The following is a 17,707-nucleotide window of genomic DNA, read 5'->3' as shown; positions in this document are numbered from 1 at the left end:
ACTTAGAGATAAGATTTATACTCCAGCCCTGGCTCAGTGGTTGGAGCCTCAGCCAGCAGACCGAAGGGTCCTGAGTTTAATTTCTGGTCAAAGTCACGTGCCTGGGTTACAGGTTCGATCCTCCACCCTGGTTGGGGTTGTACGGGAGGCAACCAATCAATGTGTCTCTCTCACATTGATATTTCTCTCTCTCTCTCTCCCTCCTTTTCACTCTATCTGAAAATAAATGGAAAAATATCCTCGGGTGAGGATTAACAACAACAACAACAAAAAACAAAACTGTATACTCCATATTTTTACTTGTTTGTTAAATTTAAGTTTAGGTCAGATTTAAAATATTTGTTTTTTCTCATCTCCCTCACAGACAGACACAGACACATATGTACACATACACACACACACAAGCATAAATACATTTAGTATTTTCTGAATAACAATTATAGTTTCATAATCACCCAAGTATTAGATTACTCTTTTTCATAATTTATTCCCTGTAGACATCAGCAATTTTTTTCATAAACAGTGTAAAAAAAATCAGTGAAAGTTAATTGAATTTTTTTATCAAAACGCAATACATTTCCTACCACTTAGTAACATTCTCAAAAAATTAAAACATTATCAATTATTTCAAATGTGTCTGTAATTTATTTCATGAGTGATAGTAATTACAAATATCCTACATTATTTTAATATAAAATAATCCTCAAAAGATAACTAAATAATGTTCCTATATGAAAGGCATAGTGTCAATTTTGATAGAGTAAATTTTAAGTCTCATATTTACAATGTCAGAAAGATATTTAGGAAAACATATTAAAATCAAATATATAAAAATTTGAGTTTTATAAATTTAAAAAAGAGGAGAAAATTAGATATTAGGTCTTTGTATGTCTAGCACCCAGATTAGTTTGGGGTTTCATTGAGAATTTGAAGCACAGCCTTTTAATTGTTATGTCCCTAACGCCCAGCCCAGTGCCTGACAGAGCAGTGTGTAATGAATGTATATGGAAGAGAAGAAAACCTAACAGTAATAACCTACAAATTATCCTCACTTTGTCTGCCATTATTTTTAGCTGAGGATAACTATTTATTTTTAGAATCTTCTCCCAAAATAGAAACCTTTTTTCTTGACTCAGAAAGGCAATTCATTGTCTGAATATGACTCCATGATGCTTAAATTCATAAAAACATAGTAGTGCCTCATGAATATAGAAGTAGATCTTCAAGGAACTGGAAACATTTGGAAAGCTTGAAGCAGCAAAATAGACACTGGCAGGAAGGAACAGCTCCTGGGAAAACACTGTTGAAGAATGGAGCGATGCCCTGAAAACTGTGTCCCACAAAAGGCAACTGGTCAGTCCACTGACTGGAAGGAAACAAGTTCGGTTTTAAAGCCAAGTGGCTGGTGTTCAAGTAAAGGTGATACAAGAAATGGATGAAATAAAAAGAAAAAAGAAGTTAAGATAAAGAAGGGGGACAAATCAGCAAAGAGTAGAGGAAATATCTGCAAGGAGAAAAGGGGGAGGTAAGTTCTAATGGCATTATAGTACTCACCTCCTATTCCCTAGGGCATCATTGTGTCACAGGAAAGAGGCGGGGACCAAGAAAACACTGTTGGCAGGCAGATGGCTTCATATACCTCAGCAGAAAACATTTAGAAATTAAAGCAAGCTGAATTTCATTCATTTTGATTGTCTCAAAGCACATCACTATTCAATGTCATGCTTAAGGCAACCCAACAGCTGTCTTGGCCTGCTCCCTATTGTTCAGAGAAGAGTTAACCTTAATGGGTAGGGTGCTGATGTAAGTGCTGTAATCAGGTGTTGCATATAAACTGTCCTGCACCATGATTCAAAACTTCCCCCAACTGCTAGCAAACGCCTCCCTTTGCACTCATTGCAAATTAAAAAAGCAAAGTGTTTTATATGTAAATGATGCTAACTGAGTTGTGTGAGACACATTAGAACAGTAGGTGTGCATGGTTCAAAGAAAAACAAAGAGAGAAATTCAGGAAGTTACAGAACATGTTTGCAGATCCCCACCCCTCCCCCTGAAAACAGTCTAGCCCCTTAAATTGTTTTTTTTATTATTATTATTATTTTTTAATGCTGATGAAATTGGCCTATTTTGGCAAAAAATGCTAAATTTCAGTCTAGCAGGGGCCAGTGAATCAAGTGCCTTAGGGTGAAAGAATAAGGAAAGGCTGACTGTTATAATATGTGCAAATATTTCAGGCTTCCACAAAATAAAACCCTGATGATGGGAAAATTCTTCTCTTCTAGAATTTTTGAAGGTGCCACCATTTCTATAATGTTTACAGACTATAAACTCTTTCATAAAGGTACAGAAAATTGTTCAAGCTACTTCACAATTTTGTTCACTTTCTTGATCTCAGACCCCAGAGAGTGGACCTGAGCAAGCTGTACTCCCAGAGGAAGGGCAATGGAGATGGTGCAGGGTAGTGTTTTAATACTGAAAGTTCCAAGCCTGGGAAGCTGTTAGTCCCTGGAAAACCAGGACTTTTGCTCACACTAGTTTCTGATTAGTTTGCCCTCCTATCAGGGATTATTTGCAGATGTATATCAGAAACCTGAGAAGTAGAAAAACCTTTCCAGCATAATCTCCAAAAGGAAGGATTGGGAAGCATTTTGGATGATATAGGATGGGGGTTCTTACTCTTGACTGTGCATTAGAATCATATGGCCATCTTTAAAAGCTACTAATACCCATGTCCCACCACCAGGAGTCTTAATATAATTGTTCTGGGTGTGACCTCGGCAAGTTCCCCAGGTGAGTCCAATGTGTAGCCAAGCTAGAACCACTGATACACGGAGACATTTTTTTCTCTGTTTACTATGTTAAATCTTTAATATGGATATATTTTGAGATCATGGGACTGATTCCTATTTAACACCAATTATTGATAGAAGAATATTTAAATTTTACTTTGTTTAATATCAATGATCATACAAAACAGCCTGTAAGAAAAACAAACATGAACTAGTTGAATAGTTCCCATTCTGTCTTCAACATATGAAAACATGTATCCATTTTGTTATTAATCTGATGTTTGCAATTGAATACTTTAAATTATGCATTTTCATGAGTAAGTCTGAAACATATGACCCTTTTATATTTCACATCTTAACCTATCTTAATTTTTTGAATGAACAATTTTTATTCTAATTCACTAATTATTCCCTTCAGAATAAATTTTAATCTCCAGTTAGCCCACTATGACCCAACAACGTTATAAAGTAGGGTGTATGCAAAATATTTATCTACTAGTAAAGAGCAAGTGTAGAAGGCGGTTGGATAGGCATGGGCAGAGTAAGAACGAGGGGCCAGGAGGTCAGCAGAGTGGAGAGCCCCAGGTGCCTAGCAACAAGCAAAACTACAAGCCTTTACATGACCACTCCCTTAAGCATTAACCCCTGGAGATAACATCTAGGTCTCAGCTGTCTTTCAGCCCCAGGCCTTAAGAAGAAGCAAAATCAGATGGAGGTCTCCATGGCTGACATCAGGACCAGCTGCAATAACTAATGACCCTCTGGGGCCCACCAATCAGAGGGGACCACAAGGGGGCACACCTGGAAAGCGGATGAATGTTCTATTGGGATCATCCAGAGACCTCCAAGGTAAAAGCCCTGGGGATGGAGGACCCAGCATAGATCTGGTGTCTCTCTTTGGAGCATAGGTGCCTTTCCTCACCCACTTCTTTCCCCAGGGTGCTCCCTCCCCCACCCCTCCCATGCTTAATCTTTCCTGCTCTTCCTTCCTTAAGCCACATATTTCTCTCTCTCTCCTAAGCTCCAAGTGCCTTTCTTTTGCTATAACTTGTTCCCTGAGCCCATTACTTCTATGGCTCACTCCTTCTACTCTGTGACTTTCTAAATAAAATTTCTCTTATAGTTTGAATTTTGGCTCTGAAGTCTTCTTTTACCAGAACTCAAGAACTGAATTTGCTGAATCCAGGCTAATGAATGCCAGGTGCTGGTTTATTTTTTATTTTATTTTTTTTGCCACTTATACAGGTACTGACCAATAGCCAAGGATATGACCCTGGCTTTAAATCAGGGTTCTGAGGAAAACTTAATGGGACAGAATTAATCTGTCAATGGCTGAATCAAAATGCAGTACTGGGGGTCCTCAATCATGTCTAAAAGGGGGTACTCAGGGGGACTTTGGACAATACTATTTAACGACCAGAACAAAAGTTATAAAATATTTAACAATCACTTTGCCAAGTTATACCCACTGAATCTTAGCCCTAATAAAGATCTTATTCATCAAAACCTCTAATTTTAAAATGTCAAAGAATCCTGGTGAAGCCAAAGTTACGGAATCTTAATCAAATCTTTCACTTGCTGTGTGAAATCATTTGTAGCTGTCATTGTTTTGCACAAGTACACCTGGATAGGAATTCCAGCTTTGCCACTTGCTGTATAGTCTTGGGTAAAGTGCCTCCTTGAGCCATTTTTATCATTTTTATCATTGCTTAGGTTTTACGAAGACTAAATGAAGACAAGGGTCTAGGATATACTATGTACTTAATAAATGGTGGCTATGTTATTATGGTCAACATTTTTCAGCTTCTGTTGATATTGTTCACTACACTGCTACTCAGCTCTAATTGCTAGAAAATTAGAGCTAACTATATAGTTGATTGTATTTTTTGTTAAAACATTCAATGTCCTTCTCCATGGAAAGAATACCTCCATCCAACTGACATCAGCTTGGCCATGGGACTTGCTTTGGCCAATGAAGTATGAATAAAAGTGCCATGTGTCACTTTCAGAGGACAGCTTGAAGCACCAAATTTTGATTCTGCCTTATTCTATTTTTTCTTTACCATAGACAATCAACATCTCAGACAGGGTCTTTTCAACTGGCCTGGGTACCATAATGAAAAACACATGGAGCAAATTGATTTACAGTGGACATACATGGTGAATGGGATGCATAATGTTGGTTTTCAAGCCTGAGGTTTAGAGTTTTAGTTTACTATGACATCCTCCACTCTCCAATACAAAAATGGGTGCCTAGAAGTGTACCCCAAACCAAAACTAAGGGCTAATCAAGGAGGATTTTCCACACTCAGAATAGGGACATTTGTAACATTTTCATCTCAAGATTTCAGGGTTACTTTGAACAAAAGACCGCTCCCGTTTTCCAAATGGGAGTGTTTATTCTGGTAATGCTGTCCTGTTTGCTGGGTGGCGAGGGAGGAGAGGGAGAATGGGGTAGATGACAGTCTCATTAGTTAACAGGTGTTTAGCTTATGTAAAATGGATACGTAAGTTATAGTATGTTTGTTAAAAGGAAATTTTTCATAGAAGTAGGAAATGCTATTGCTAATCCCAACATGGGTAACTCTAATAAATGTATTATGTCTAACAAAACCCAAAATAATACATACCATATGATTTCATTTACCTGAAATATTAAAAGTAGGCAAAACTAACATAAAATGATAGAATTCAAAATAGTGGTTTCCTTTACAGTGTTGTTGACTTTGGGAAGCAGCTTGGGATAGTCACCTGGGCATTAGGACAGTTCTATATATTTATTTGGGTGTGGCTACTTGGAAAAAGACATGTACATTAAGTTATATACTTAATCAGTGTATACTCTATCATATGTAACATATTTCTCAAAACTTTTTTAAGCCGTGTATATTTTTCTTGCCCCCTTTTCTCCTAAGCTTTATATCAATTTGAGTTTTAAACTTTCTGAAACTTTTCTTATAGGTTTTTCCCTTAACATTTTTTAAAAATTTACTTTAACTTTTTTGTGACATTGTTCATGTTACGTCTCTGTCTTTTTAATTTTACAGTTCATCTTCATGTTCCTAATGCAGTCTCTATGGTTTCATTAAACATGTATGTTTGTTTTTCTTCTATTGAAACTAATCCTTTATTTCAGAATTTCATATTAGAAATCCTCATCTTTCTTGAGCTTCAGTTTTCTTCTCTTTGACCATGATCGCTCCCTTCCTCCCTCTCTCTGCTTCCTCAATACTTTGGTTTAAATAATTTACAACCAGTATTGTTTCTCTACATCATCATGAATTCCAATGTGATCTTATAATTTTTCCCAAGAATTCTTTCACTCCCCCATTAACAGTCTGTCTACTCTCATTAGTTTTGTTGCTTTGTTTATAGTGCTGATAAGAAAATCAAAAGGTCAATCTGGTTCTGTGACCTATTCTTTTAGGTGTCTTTATAAGGCTCTCTAGGTTAATGACCTGGGCAAGATCTAAAGAGCTGCAATACTGGGCATCATAGCCAATTTTTCCCTAAGTGATGCATGCTTGAATAAACATAATACTTAAATAAAAGTTATCCTTGATCTCACTTTAAAGAAACACTCTACTGCTATTTTAATAGGGCAGCAGTAGCAGCAAAACCCAGGTCTCTATGCATTGTCTGTCTTTTATCTGGAACACAGGGCTCTATCTACTAGCAGGAAAAGCAGGTTGCAGGTTAGTGGGAACATATTCTGGAATAATGATATTCTGGCAATGGTTCAAGTTCCATGCCCCACCCCACTGAAGGGTTAGATCTGAGTTCCATTTCCAGGAATGAAGTGAAAGCAAATTGAATTGATCTTTTGAATCTAAGCAAGAGTCTGGAGGAATTTGGGGGGATTTTAGTCAAGGCCACAAAGAAAAGGGGCTAAAATTTTGTCTCAATTGTGAATTGAACCATCTCAGTTGCATAAATAATTCTGGGCATATACATCTTATTACAGACTTTCTTTCTTGATATTTCTCCACCAAGTTGTGAATACCACTTTCTTCTCAATGAAAGCACAGTAGAATGAAGAACCCATGCTTTGATACGAGACAGGCCTAAAATCAATCTCAAGTTCTAACTAGAACAAATTGGGTGATCTTAAATGGATTATTTAATGTCTCAGGTCTTCCTCCATAATAAAATAACATATATAATGTAGTGTACATTTTATCCTGTCACCCTAAATCTCAATTTAGACATATCTTAATATATTGATAAACCTCTTTCCAGTTTTCATGGAACATACAATGACGCTTGGCATAAAATAGTCTGAATATTTCGTATATTTTGTGATAGAATATGCTTAATAAAAATTTTTTTGAACTCAAACATTACTTAAATTTAAATTATATTTAAAGCTATATGATAGGAAGAGATAAACCAAAGAACTTCTATGCATATATGCATCACCAGTGGACAGAGACAACAGTGTGGTGAAAGTGTGGGTGTGGGGGAAATGGGAGTGGGGGGGAGGGTGTCAGAGGGAGGAGGGAGGAGGAAATCTGTAATATTTTTAACAATAAAGATAAATTAAAAGAAAAAGTAGTGCTGGTATTAAAAAAGACGACTAGTTCACCAAGCCAATTTAAAGTGCTTAGAGTGGTAATAAAAATGAGGAAGATTACTTTCTAAAGAAAGAGGTATACTTTTTATAATTCCTCATATAGTTAAAGAAATATTCATGGAGTATTTTGGTGTGATTAGATCTTTGGTAATATTTTAAAATCAAATATTTAGAAATAAAAAGAAAAGCAGACATAGTCTTAATATAGTAGATATTTAATAATATTGATAAGTGAGTGAATAACAAGGTCCATAAACACACAACTTTTTATTCAGTAGGTGAAATATAAATATGAAACAGTTGGTAAACAAAAATAATAATCAACAAGTGCTAATGAGTAATCTTGGGAATTATTGTTTAAAAATTACAATTGCAACTATGTTTTAAAGGACAAACTCTATCTATAAAATGCAATTGTCTTTTTGATTCTATTAACAGGGAACATAATAACCATATACTAAACCATGATTTGAGGAACACTGGGACCATGTGTCTTATGAAATCTATTTGCTAAATTAATTGAGATTAGATAAAATTCAAACATTGTCTCAAGAACTGAAATCTGGATGAAGGATAAGAAACAAAGATAATAAATGGCAATGTTTCAAGTTAAGGTGTGATGGCCAGTGACATGTTTTATAGCCTGTCTTATTTAACATATGCATTAATTATAGAAGGAGCTGCCAGCATATTAATTAAACTTGAAGTTGATTCTAAATTAGGAAATGCTACAAATACCACAGAAAACCAAGAAGTAATGGTTAAAGAAGAGGGAATTTATGAAAACACTGCTGTAAATAATATTTGAATAACTGAAAATAAATCAGTAAGAATGAAGTTTTCAAACTCTGCTGCTCCCACTTCTGATTTTCCAAGTCAAAAACTAAGTACAATTCTTAAAACAAGTGTAAAACAATATTTGAGGCTAATGGTTTTCTTCTTTGAAATCATATCATAAATTATTTTATATCTTAGAGCTCATTACTGCCAAGTAGGCACTTACAGCAATGTTTAGAGAGCAAGTTAGAGTAGTAAATGCCACTGTGTTTGAGGAGGATACTAATTTGGATCTTTCTGATCCATATCCTATTCTTTTATACACTACTCCTTATTATATTGTCTAGTTACTTCATATTCTCATAAAGAATGAAACTCTTTCTCTGAATGGCAATTCTTAAGGGCCTGGTTTCTACTACTTTTGTCTTATGCCAGCCTGCCTGTCTGAACCCTTCCTATTACCTTGCTCCGTGCCCAACCTACCTCCTAACACTGGTTGCTGGGCAATTTCTGATTCTCTTATCTTCCTCGGGTGGTTCAGTGTAGTCTCAGCATCCTACCTGTCTTGTTTAGATTGATCAAATGGACTGAGGACCCATCTGATAGCTTGCAACGGCCTCTGTACACACCTGTTTAGGTAGTTTTCATTGATTTAAATTCAATATTTCTAAAGAGAATTCACCATCTTTCTTTTTGTTTCCTAAAACGATTCCTCTCCAGACTTTTTTATCAATGTCAGTAGTGACAGATTTCATCCAGGTCCATAGGAATGGAAACTAGAGTTGGCTTTGGAATTTTCATATTCATGACGGTCTGTTTTCTGTTGTTCTCCTAGTCTCCTTGAGTCTTCTTTCCAAATTCACATTAATCTTCCCTTTTTCTTTCTCACTTCCATACTTATTATCCAGGCCCACATTATTTAATATTTCTATGATTATAATAGCACTTGGGGGTTAGAATTAAAATAAAAATGAGTTTAATTTTCCTATAAAAGTAAACACATATAACTAAGGAAAACATGTTTCTACCATGCCACCCTTTCAAAAAGAAACTTAACCAAAGTAAAGGACCTCTTCACAGGAAACTACAGGTCATTAAAAAAAGAAATAGAGGAAGATATAAAAAAAAAGTGGAAGCATATACCTTGCTCATAGATTGGAAGAATTAACATCATTAAAATGTAAATACTACCCAAAGCAATCTATAGATACAATGCAATCCCCTCAAGATACCAATGACATACTTCACAGAACTAGAACAAACACTCCAAAAATTTATGTGGAACCAGAAAAAGACCCCGAATAGCCACAGAAATCCTGAAAAAGAAGAACAAAGTAGGTGGGATCACATTACCAGATTTCAGGTTATACTACAAAGCCACTATAATCAAAGCCTGGTAATGGCACAAGAACAGGCATATAGATCAATGGAACAGAATAGAGAACCCAGAAATGATCCAAGACAATATGTTCAATTAATATTTGACAAATGGGGCAAGAGCATACAGTGGAATCAAGACAGTCTCTTCAGTAAATGGTGTTGGGAAAATTGGACAGCTACTTTGCAAAAAAATGAAGCTAGAACACCAACTTACACCATAAACGAGAATAAATTCAAAATGGATAAAGGACTTAAATGTAACTCATGAATCCATAAAAATTCTACAAGAAAATGTAGGCAAAAAAATCTCAGACATCATATGCAGAAGACTTTTCAGTGATATAACACCTAAGGCAAGAGAAACAAAGGAAAAAATGAATACATGGGACTACATCAAACTAAAAAGCTTCTGCACAGCAAAGGAAACAACAATCAAAATGAAAAGGGATCCCACTATATGGGAGACCATAATCACTAATGATGCATTGGATAAGGGGTTAATTTCCAAAATATACAGAGTGCTCATACAACTCAACAAAAGCAAGACAAAGAACCCAATTAAAAAATGGGCAGAGGACCTAAATATAGACACCTCTCCAAAAAGGACATACAAATGGCCAAGAGACATATGAAGAAATGCTCAACATCACTAATCATCAGAGAGATGCAAATTAAAACAACTATGAGGTATCACCTCAAACCTGTCAGAATGGTCGCCATCAACAAATCATCAAACAAGTGTTGGTGAAGGTGTGAAGAAAAGGGCACTCTAGTACACTGCTGGTGGGAATGCAGACTGGTGCAGTCACAATGGAAAACAATATGGTGTTACCTCAAAAAATTAAAAATTGAACTGCCATTTGATCCAGTGATCCCACTTCTAGGAATATACACTAAGAAACCTGAAACACCAATCAGAAAGAATATAGGTACCCCTAGCAGCACTATTTACAATTGCTAAGATCTGGAAACAGCCCAAGTGTCCATCAATAGACGAGTGGATAAAAAAGCTGGGGTACATATACACCATGGAAAAGTATGCAGCTGTAAGAAAGAAAGATCTCTTGTCCTTTGAGATGACATGGAGGGCCCTGGAGAATATTATGCAAAGCGAAAGAAGCCAATCAGAGAAAGACAAATACCACATGATCTCACTTATTTCTGGAATATAATGAACAAAATGATCTGATGAGCAAAATAGACCCGGATACATAGAAGTAGGGTACAGACTGACAAATGTCAGAAGAGGGGGTCCAGAGAGAGGAAAGAGATAAACCACAGATTTTATATGAATGTATGCATAACCATGGACATAGACAACAATGCTGGGGATGGGGTGGTGGTGGGGGATCGGGAGGAGGGTGTCTCAGGGAGGAAAAGGAGAAACATCTGTAACAAAAATAAATTAATACAAAATTAAAAATTAAAACAGCTAACTTATATTGAGCATCTTTAATATACTGAACAAAGTTGCAAAATTAGTTATATATACTTTGTTCTGACAACAACTCCATGAGATATTATTACTATTAACTACATTTTTATACTTGATAGATTTGATGATCCAAATATATCCCAAATATGACCCCTTCTCTCCGTCCAAGCTCCCATCATCTTTTTGCAATGTTCTTCTAATCTGTCTTCTCATACCCACTTTGCCCTCACAAATCCTTCTCACCAAAGCATCCTCTAAAAATTTATATCACATTATATTATTCCTCTGATTAAATTCTTTCAGTAACTTCCTATTATATATAGAATAAAATTTAAAGTCCTGAGTAGTTGGTATAAAACCCTGTCTGATCTAGTGCCCACCTCTTTCTCTTCCCATATATCCTATCACACTTTTCTCCTTGATAATGTGACCTCTGCCACGTTGACCTCAAGTCATTTCCTTTGAAGTCCTAATTCTGCCTCTTCAAGGCTTTTGCCCAAACTATTCCCTTTACCTCAAACATTTTGCTCCAATCCTTTGGTTGACTCATTTCTTTTTTAAAATCTATATTTTTTAAAGTATTACAAATGTCCCCCCATTCTTCCCCCATTGACCCCCACTACCCCACTTCCATCCTCCCCAGGCCTTCATTGCCTTATTTTCTGAATTCATTGGTTATGCATACATGCATAAACATTCTTTGGTTAATCTCTTTCTCCCTACCCCTTTCCCTCTGAGATTCATCACTCTGTTCCATGCTTCTAGAACTCTGGGTCTATTTTGTTCGTCAGTTTATTTATTCATTAGATTCCACATATAAGTGATGTCATGTGATACTTGTCTTTCTCTGACTGGTTTATTTTGCTTAGTATAATACTCTCCAGGTCCCTCACTGTTGTTTCAAAGGATAAGAAATCCTTCTTTCTTACAGCTGCATATTATTCCATTGTATAAATATACCACAGCTTTTTCATCCATTCATCTACTAATGGGCATTTGGGCTGTTTCCAGATCTTAGCTATTATAAATAATGCTGTTATGAACATAGGGGTGCATATATTCTTTCTGATTGGTGTTTCAGCATTCTTAGAATGTATTCCCAGAACTGGATCACTGGGTCAAATGGCAATTTCATTTTTAATTTTTTGAGGAAACACCATATTGTTTTCCATAGTGGCTGCCCCAGTCTGCATTCTCACCAGCAGTGTACTAGGGTTCCCTTTTCTCTACATCCTCACCTTCAAGCCTCCACTTATATTTCCTCAGTAACTCCTTTTTTTAGCTTTATTTTTCTTTCTGTAAAATGTTTCTTTATCTGATATTTAAGTTTGGTTTTTTGAAGCACATAATTTAAATACAATAATATTCATTTTTGATGAAATTTGACAAATGTACAGTAATATCACCAATAATCAGAATATAGACTGTTTTAATTAATTTATTTATTTTAAAATATGAAATACTTTAATTTCAAAATGTTCTATTGTGCCCCTTTGAAATCAGTTTCCTTTCTTTATATTCAGCCCTTTACAACCACAGATTTCTATCTTGCTGTTTTACCTTTTTCAGAATATCATATAAATGAAACCATACACAATTTAGCCATATATTTTAATATTCATCTATGCTTTTGCATGTATGTATCATTATCTATTCACCAGTTTATGTACATTTAGGTTGTTTCTAGTTTTGAGTCATTATAAAAAAAAAAAACTACTATAAATATTTGGCACTGGTTTTTGTGTGGATATACATTTTATTTCCTTTAAGTAGATACCTAAGAGTAAAATTGTTTGTTGTATTATAAGTGTATTTTACCTTTATAAGAATTGCCAAACTTTTTTCAAAAGAGTATGAAAAAGGAGCTGTACTACTTGGTATTTACACTGTGAATAAAGAGAGTTACAGTTTCTCTTTATATTTTCCAGCACTTGATATTGTTCATTTTTAAATTTTAGTAATCTTGATAAGTGTGTGATAAGTATATGGTTTTGATTTGCATTTCCTTGATGACTAATGTTGAGCATATTTTCATGTGCATATTTGCTATCAATAACTCTTCTTTGGTGACTTATCTGTTCTAATATTTTGCCCACTTTAATTGGGCTGTGAAAATTCTTTGTATATTCTGAGTAAAGTCCCTTCATGAGATACGTGTTTTGCGAATATTTTTTCACAGCCCATGACTTGTCTTTTTATATTGTTAAAAATGTATTTTGAAGAACAGAAGTTTTTAATTTTGGTAAGTGCAATTTGTCAATATTTCTTTTATGATTCCTTTTTGATTTATGCTTTTGTATCCTTACCATACCCAAGGTCACAAAAATTTTTCATTACATTTTATTTTCTAAAATTTTACGGTGTGTATGTTATGATCCATTTTTAGTTGATTTTTGCATTTTGAGCTATGAGTGTAGAATCCCTTCTTTTTTTTTTTTCCTCACCCGAGGACATTTTTCCATTTTTTGTTCAGGTAGAGTGGGAGGGAGAAAGAGGAACAGAGAGAGAGAGAGAAACATCGATGTGAAAGGAACACATCGAGTGGCTGCCACCCGCACAACCGACCAGGGCCGGGGACAAACTGCAACCGAGGTACGCGCCCTTAGTGGGAACCGAACCCGGGTCTCTCAGGACCGCAGGCCAACGCTCTAACCGCTGAGCCAAACCGGCCAGGGCTAGAATCCCTTCTTTACACATGAATGTTTGTGTTTTAGATTTGAGTAAATATACAACATCTAAACATGCCTGTTAGGGGGATTCTTGAGTGAACTGCAGTCCACCTATTGCTTTCCAGAGTCAGAAAACATCAAATCTCAGCTATACTCTCCAAAACATCTCTATACCAGCCTTTATTAAATCTACTTAAAATTCAACTTTAATTATGCCAATGCCTTGCTTAAAAACGTTCCGCAAAGAAAAGAGATTATTCAATAAATGGTGTTGGCACAACTGGATCTTTATTTGACAAGAAAGTTAATTTGTACCTCTGCATCTCATTATGTATACAGATGGATATATTTAAAATATAAATATAAAAGATGTAAAAGTATTAGAGATATTAAAGGTATTAGAAAACTGTAGGAGAATATTCTAATATTCTTGAGATAGAAAGTACTTTCTAGCAAAATATAAAACCCAAAGACAATGAAGTAAACACATTAATATTTTGACCGCGTAATATACAGAGAAATAATTTGTATATGGCAAATTAAAAATAAACTAGGTTGAAATACAAATGTCATATTGAGAAAGATATCTGCAATATAAATTAGAAACACAGTTTCCATCCCTTTACAAAATATTATCTTAAAAATCAGTTAAAATGCTTCTGAATATAAATGGACAGAAGGCATAGAGTATAATTCACAGCACAGCAAATATCCTGCAAAAACGAAAATATAGATAACATTAATACAACCAAAGAATTTCAAATTAAAACAGCAATTAGATATTTTAAATTACCAAATGAAGAAAGATTAAAATGTTTTATAATCTTTGATTTTAGTAAATGTTATAGGAAAGAATGTTTTACTTTTCAATTATAATGCACATACAATATTATATTACTTTCAGGTATAGAGCATAGTGATTAGACATTTATATAACTTACAAAGTGATCACCCTGGTAAATCTAGTACCTATCTGATACCACACATAGCTATACAGTATTATTTATTATATTCCCTATGTTGTACTTTACATCCTCATGACTATTTTTATAGCTGGCAATTTTCAACTCTTAATCACATCTCCTTTTTCAGCCAGCCCTCCAAACCCCCTACCATCTGGCAACCACCAAAATGTTTTTTGTATTACCCTGGCCAGTTTGGCTCAGTGGTTAGAGTGTCAGCCCATAGACCAATGAGTTGAGAGTTCGATTCTGGTCAAGGGCACATACCTTGGTTACAGTTTGTTCCATCCCCAGCCCTAGTAGGGGTCGTATGGGAGGCAACCAGTTAATTTGTCTCTCTTACATTGATGTCTCTCTCCCTCCCTCCTACTCTATATGAAGATAAATAGAAAAATATCCTTGGGTGAGGATTGGAAAAAAAAGTTCTTTGTATCTATGAGTTTGTTTCTGTTTTGTTTGTTTATTTTGTTTTTTAGATTCCACTTATAGGTAAAATCATGTAGTATTTGACTTTCTCTGACATTTTACTCAGCACAATACCCGGTAGGTCTGCTCATGTTGTTGCAGATGGCAAGATTGTATTCTTTTTTAATAACTGAGTAATATTCCATTGTATATATGTACCACTTCTTTATCCATTTGTCTATTGATGGACACATAGGTTGCTTTCATATCTTGTCTATTATAAATAATATTGCAATGAACATAGAGATGCATATGTATTTTCAAATTAATGTTTCTTCTAATGAATAACCAGAAGTGAAATTGCTGGGTCATTTATTATAGACTTTGTTTTAAAGTCTAGTTTGTCAGCTGTATTTCTTTGCATGAAATACCTTTTTCCTCTCCTTTAGTTTTAGTCTGTGTGTGTCTTTCAGTCTGAAGAAGGTTTCTTATAGACAGCATATGTAAGAGTCTTGTTTTGTAATGCATTCAGACTCCCTATGTTTTTTTTGTGTGTGTGTGTGTTTTTTTTTTTTTTTTTTTTTGGAGAATTTAATCCATTTGCATTTAAAGTAGTTATTTATAGATATGTGTTTATTGCCATTTTATTATATATAGTTTTGTTTTGTTTTAAAGAAATCCCTTTAACATTTTTGGGGGGTGGGTGCTCACAGCAGCGGGAAGATCAGAAAACATCTTTATTGTGGGGAGGGGGATCCCAGGTTGGGACACTGTGGACAGATAGGGCTGCTATGGAAAGTCCGGGGATCCAAACATTTTTTTTTTAAATATTGGTTTGGTGGTATTTTGGAAGCTGTGTATCAGTTTTTGATCCTAAATGATAGTTTTGATGGTTAGAGTAATCTTGGTTGTAGATCCTTGCTTTTCATCACTTTGAATATTTCATGCCATTCCCTTCTGGCCAGCAAGTAGGTCCCCGCAAGGGTGGCGGGGGTGCTCTCAGGCTCCAGCAGTCCCTCAGTCTCACCCAGACAAAACCCGCTCATCCACAGCCCCCACTGGTTTTCACAGCTGGAAGTTATGAGGACTCCTCTTCCTGGCACAAGAACCCTGGACTGGAGAGTACGGTGTGGAGTTGGAACCCCTTGCTCCTCAGGGAAGACCTCTGTAGACAAGATATCCTGCCAGATTCTTAACTGCCACATGTGGGTATGTGACCTGCTTGTTCTGTGTCTTTGCCCCTCCTACGAATCTTGATGTGGCTTCTTCTTTATATTCTTACTTATAAGACTTCTGTTCAGCTAGACTTCAGGCAGTTCTCAGTGATGGTTATTCTATAGTTTAGTTGCAATTTTGATGTGGCCATGGGAGGAGGTGAACACAATATTTATACTCCATCATCTTGATCAGACATCTCCTAGGGATGAAAAATCTTATACATACTGAAATGTACATTGGTATATCTTTTCTAGAGATCTATCTGACAAAATACATCAAAACCTTTAACTATATTTAGACTTTTTGAATTATAAATAGTTCATGGAGTTTTATATAAGAAGATATTGAACAAGTATGAAATGGTATATTTATTACAAAGAGCTGAAAATACTCTATCATTCACCATCAAAGTATTAATTAAATAAATTAAGGTGCATTAATTCAATGAAATAATTAGCAGCTGCTAAACAGAATAAGGTATATCTGTATATCTATATCTATCATTAAATTTAAAGGTTACAATATTATATATACATATATATATATTATGATCAATCCATTATATATTTGTATATTAGTTGTGTGTGTATACATGTGTTCATACCAAAGTATTAATGATATTTATCTTTGGGGAATATGGTTTGCAATAAAAACAAAATTTATATTTAAACATATGTGATATTCTTTAAATTCCTTTTACTATGAATGCAATGTTATTTATATAGTTTTAGAAAAAATTAATAGTAAAAATATGATCACACAACACAGGGATAACTACAATTCTTATTGCCCCATATTCCATGCTACAATTTTTTAATGCTTACATATGTGTGTTTAGACATATTTGAGGTTATATCATACAGATATCTTATAACTGGCATTGTTGGGTTTCTCATTCATCAATCCATTTACTTGACATTTATTACCTTTGATGGAAACTCTGGGGAATGCAAGACAAAGAAAGAAAAATATTGAGAAGAAAAGAAATCTGCCATCCAAATACTTATAATTTACCTATTCATTTATTCATTCAGCAAGTATTTATTGAGGGGCCCTTTATGTGTCAGGCACTGTTGTTGATGTGACAAAAATCTTCTGTACTTATTGGTTTTAGAAGAAAGACATGTTTGATCTTCAGATGATCTAACAGGCATTTAGCACACTATTAAAATTATTTAAGTTACTAGGGTTTTTGTTCTCTTGAGTTTAAGAACTGTGACCATTAAATGTCTTCCAGTGAACACATGCTTGCAAACCCACATTAGCTGAATTAATAAAAGGAAAATAAATGTGTTCACTGGTGGAAGAGAAGGGACCAATGGAAAGATACATGTAGCTAGGAAATGAATTCAATGATCACCTTTGTTTCAGGTGCTAAAAATTAAGTGAAGGCAAAGACCATATAAAAGAAAATTTAGAAGTTAATATCAAGGATAAATCAGTGATTATAAACAAATTTATTATAGATTGCTTCTCTCTTTCTTGATTTGGGAAATTGG

This window comes from Molossus molossus, unplaced genomic scaffold, assembly GCF_014108415.1.
Source record: "Molossus molossus isolate mMolMol1 unplaced genomic scaffold, mMolMol1.p scaffold_m16_p_6, whole genome shotgun sequence".
Classification (NCBI taxonomy): domain Eukaryota; kingdom Metazoa; phylum Chordata; class Mammalia; order Chiroptera; family Molossidae; genus Molossus; species Molossus molossus.
This window is presented reverse-complemented; position numbering follows the sequence as displayed.